This window comes from Meleagris gallopavo, chromosome 1 (assembly GCF_905368555.1).
Source record: "Meleagris gallopavo chromosome 1, MGAL_WU_HG_1.1, whole genome shotgun sequence".
NCBI lineage: Eukaryota > Metazoa > Chordata > Aves > Galliformes > Phasianidae > Meleagris > Meleagris gallopavo.
This window is the reverse complement of record NC_139404.1, coordinates 191,212,447-191,217,803: the sequence shown is the minus strand read 5'-3', so window position 1 is coordinate 191,217,803 and position 5,357 is coordinate 191,212,447.

Genomic DNA, 5,357 nt, shown 5'->3' with positions numbered 1-5,357 from the left:
TTCCAGCAGTTTCTCAGCTGGTGATTACGCTTCTCTCGTATTGACACACGGAACAGGCTGTGAGCACCACAAAAATCCCCTCTGCAGAGCTCGGTGACACAGGCTGGGCTGGGGACAAAGCAGAGGTGTCCAGGGGTCATAGACCCACATACCCCCAAAAAAATGCAAATCCATCACTTCTGTGCAGGATGGAGTGTGAGGGGAGGGGGTAATTTTGGAGTGGGGGTGAGCACAGCACTTTGCCCTCCAGTGTCTCTCTGTGACACAACAGTGAGATGACCAAATGTACCCCTGGGGGAAAGAATAAACTCAATTTCATGCTTGAATGGGTAATAACAGAAACACCTTCTGAAAAGGGCAATGAGACAGACCTTGATTTCTTTTCCTTTGATCATTTTCTCCTTAGTGTTTCCTTGGTCACTGGTCTGATTTCTTTCCTTGCTGCCATGTGGATGGGTTGGATAGCTGAGAATTGCTCATGTTGTCTTCTGCTCAGAAGTGCCCTGGTCACTGGGCTGGTGTCCACTGGCTCCAGGCACCAGTTTCCAGAAATACCAATTCTGATAGGGTTTTGTCAGCTCTAGACTGGATGACCCTTCCAACCCAAGCTATTCTATGGTTACATGATCTTTAGGAGCTCCTAAGACTAGATGTCTTAGGGGCAAGCTGAATCTTGGCTTTGTTACCTCCCCTGGACTAGTAGACCCCATCGTGGAATCTGAAATGGCACTGAGGATCACTGCCAACCTCACACCCTGTGCATATGGGGAGCATCTCCACCGTTGCCACTGCTGGCATTGAGCTGCAATGCTGCATGTGTGTATCTGATGGCACAGACCTTCTCCTCTGAGACAATATGCAGTGCACTTTTGAAGAACATCACAAATGCTGGCAGATGTTAGTCACCTTCCTTCCCCTGCACGAAGAAGACACCCCAAAGTGCCAGGGGTGAGTGACAAGGACATGTCTGTGCTGAGCAAAGCCCTTGGAGGAGAAGTTTGGCTTCAGCCCTGGGCATTTCCCACCTTTAGACCATTATTTGCATTGATTTCCACTAGAAATAATAATAATAAAAAAGCAGTGCTAACTTTTCTCCTGGATAGCATCAATTCTGCCCTGCTTGCCTGGATCCATTTGGCAAATTGTAGAATTGTTAAAGTTGGAAAGGTCATCGAGAACAACCATCAACCCATCACCACCATACCACTAAACCATGTCCCTTGGTAAATTCGGATAAAAGGCATATCCTTTCATACCGTGTGCCAAAAAGCTTTGGGGATTCTGTTCAACACATGCCAGCATGCAGCCTTTGCCCCTCCACAACAGGTTGCTCATGGGTTTCTTGTAGCACACCAACTTTTGTGAGTCAGGTTTTCCATATCTGCAATGTAGTGGGAGGCTCTAGATGAAAGCATCAACAGATGTGTGAGATGTGGTTCGTTAAATAGCACAGTAAATACATCTTGCACATGTTGCTGTTGCAAGTGTGTAACAAAGATAATAAATAATTATGACTGTAAATAGAAAAGAAAAACAACAATAGTTTTATTGTTGCAGTAGCAATTGTCGGTGTATATGAATATCGATGTTTATATTTAATAAAGGTCAAAGTCACTTAACTATTAGTAACAGTGAACACTTAGAAATCATTGACTTTTCTTAGCAGTAGAAGCAGATCTTATGGAGAAGCTTGCTTGTGTGCAGCAGCCCCAAAAGCTTAGTGATATTCTCAGAATGTCACAGGTGGTGATCCCTCTAGTTCTTCCTCAGTACAGAGATGGATGTCAGTTATTTATACAGATCCAACTCCTGGAGCTCATGATTTGCAAACAATAAATCTGCCCTCTTCATAAATCACCAAATCATAGAATGGTTGTGTTGGAAGGGAACTTAAAGATCATCTAATCCAACCCCCTGCCAGGGGGGCAGGGACATCTTTCACTAGATCAAAGCCCTGTCCAACCCAACTTTAAACGCCTCCAGTGATGGCTCATCCACAACTTCTCTGGACAACTGTTCCAGTATCTTATCACCACCACTTATAGCCAGTCTAAATCTACCCTTTCTCAGTTTAAAACCATTTGTCCTTGTCCTGTGATTATAGATCCTGGTAAAAAGTCTTTCTCCATCTTTCTCAAGTGCCACTCTTTATATATTGAATGGTTACAATAAGGACTTCTGAGAGCCTCCTCTTCTCCAAGCTAAACAACCCCAACTCTCTCAGCCTTATCCCTAAGAAACATTACCCTGGATGGCAAATATAAAGATGAGCATGTCCCTGTGCCCTTGTAGAAACTTTAAATGTTCTAAGAGCATCCCACAACATTGTGATTCACATCACAGTATTTATTTATGTCTAGTGAATATTGCCTCCTCAAGAAAGACAGCATGACATGTATCAAGAAGTGAGTGTAGGATCTGAAAGCAGCATGGCCCTGGACATTTTGTGAAATGCCTGAACTAACTGTCCATTATTGCTTCATCCTGTGACATCATCTCTAGTGAACAGCTACACAGTTTGGTTTGGCATGAGCTCAACATTGTTTTCTTGAGGTATACCTGCCACCCAAGCTGAAACTCTCCTCTAATTCCATGCTATTTTAGTCAGCTAGGAATTACCCACAGAGAAAGTTCACCAAAGCACAAGGATATGTTGTTTCACCTCCTGTCACCGTGCCAGGCAGACCTGATGGCCAATTTGATCTCATGGCAGCCATGTGGACCTTCTACTTAGAGAAGTGAGTCCTCTTGTATATTCCAAGTGGAGCATGAATAGGAAAGTGATCCATCACTGAAAGGGGAAGAAGTCTTCCAAAAATAAATTTAATCCTCATATGGAAACAGAAGAAATTATTCCCACAGACTCTACTATGGCTGTACATCCAGTTCTGTTGTATGGGTCTCAGAAGACATGGGTCAACCTGTGGCTGATTCCAGGTGACACCTGATGGATAGATGTTTCTCTGGTTATACCTCTTGAGCCAGTGATGTCTGTCCCAGGGAGAGAACCCTGGTTCCATTTGCACAGACCTGGCTCTACTCACACTCAGGCGGCAGGATGTGTCAATGAGCAAATTTCACTTCAGAAAAAAGGACCACTACTTGGTGCATGGTCATATGAGGTCAACCATGAGCCACCTCCTGCCACAGGCTCAGCCCCTCCAGATCTCATGGGATTCCCACTCTTCCATGGGAGAAAGCAGCAAGCTTGGCTGTGGAGCTGGCATGGAGACGAACAGCCATAAATAAACAGAAACCAAAACTTCCCGCTACTGAGATGCTCCAAGGCATCACTGCCAGTATAAGCATCATTATCTTGAGATGGCACTAGCCCAGTTGCTTTTCAGGGACTACAGATTAAAAAGAAAATAATGGAAACCAGCCAGTCAGAGATGAACTGGCAGTATTAATCACTCGCAAAAGATTAACAGTTGACCATGTGCTCACCTCACGCTTAAAATAGGTTGTATCATGTCAACAGGATGCCCATCTCTAATTATAAATGATATTTCCCCAGACTAAACAAAGTTTGATATTTCTGCTCCATTTCCTCCAGCTCCGATTATAGCCTTTTAAAAAAAAAGCACTAAGAAAGAGAGCTTCGCTTTTTCTGTTCCTCCAGCTTTTTAGGGAATTTTGCCACTGGGAGGATGACAATGCTTTACATGCTGGGATTTTGGCTTGACTTGGTGTTGACACTGCTAAAAAGCAGGGTAGGAGGGTTGACCTCACCACCAAGCTAGCTGTAGTTCCTGTCTTTGGTTTCATTGTGTGGTACCTGCAAGTTTCAGACACTGTCATCTGTTACTTTGGAGGAAGATACTACTCTTGTCATCTCCTTGGACTTAGTGGCTTAGTCTCCTCTGGTACCAACCATAACTTCCTTCAAGTCAACTTGACCCTGGACCGTGAAAACACTCGCACTGCAAGACACTGACAGCTCAACTTGCAACTGTAGTAGAGTTATACCTTATTACACCTTATCTAGCTATAAACCAGTTACTAATTGCCTAGAAGTCCAAGTAGCTGCAAAGTAAATCTGAAAATCAAAGTAAAAAATGCATGACCAATTCTCCTGGGAAATTCCAAACTCATTCAAGCACCCAGATGTGTCTTGTCAGGAAGAGGTTTGCAATGTCCACTCTATTAATCAGTTAGGAAATCCTGCTCCATGGGACAGATCTGGTTTATCTTGAAATGTCTTCTCCTGAGGGGGCTGACGTGGTTTCTCTTTTAGATATTTCTCATACCATTGCAATAACAGAAGGATCAATGAATTGAGTGGTGTCAAACAAAGCATAGAACAGATCTTCTTCCTTCTTTTCCTTTTGTTTTGAGCAGGGAAAAGAAGAGGAAAGCTGGTCTCTCCCCTGTCGTTTCTGGTCCCCACTATTGATTCAGATATTTCCAAAATTTCCTCAGTTTATCAAACGCTGTTGAAACTGTCAACATTGTATTGCAAGGTCTTGAAGGTGATCATGAAAATTTCTCAACTCTGGCTGATCAAGAGTGTGATCAGATCAGTCCTTTGCTCTAACTATCTAACCTGTTCTTTGCTGATTTTTCAGGCAAACCCTGAAAAAGAATTTTACAGTCATAATCCTAGGGAGAGAAGAAACGACTTAGAAGTACTCTATTTTTGTCATGTTCCTTAAACCCTTTGATCCTTCCCATAGCCCCTTGATCCATCCCTACGTCATCCCTGATTGAATTCTTTCTTCTTATTTTATAACCCACAACTGGATTCTGGATCATCTCCAACATGTCTGTGCTTTCTGTGCAAAATGTTGGCCTTTTCTGAGTAATAAAATGTACCCTTCCCAGCAAAAGCTTTAGAGCCACAGTGGCTGCATTTCCAGCAGGAGGTGAAATATGGAGAATGCAGAAGCACATACAATTTTTCTTAAACATGTATCATCTCTCCCCACCCAAGTACATTTAGTAGAACCTATAAGAGTAACAGTGAAGAGCTGAGTAAACTCCTGATCTTCTGTTCCTTACACAAATCAGTAACCTCACCTCAGAATGATATAATAGAATCATATAATGGAATGGTTTGGGTGGAAAGGGACTTTAAAGGTTATCCAGTTCCACACCCTTGTTAGGGAAGGATTGCCACATATACCAGAGGTGAGATATCACTGATTAAATGTAGACATCTGCAAAGCTGACATCTATCAAACTCATCTCAATCCATTCCACAGCTCATAGAGTGAAATGGAAGCCCTTCTTGACAGTGATTCATTTAATTCTCCAGCAGATATCAAAGATATCTGTGACAAATCACCTGCAGGGAGCTCCTACTTTCTCCTGTAAACACAACAGGAGCAGAAAGTGACTAAAAAAACAGAAACAGA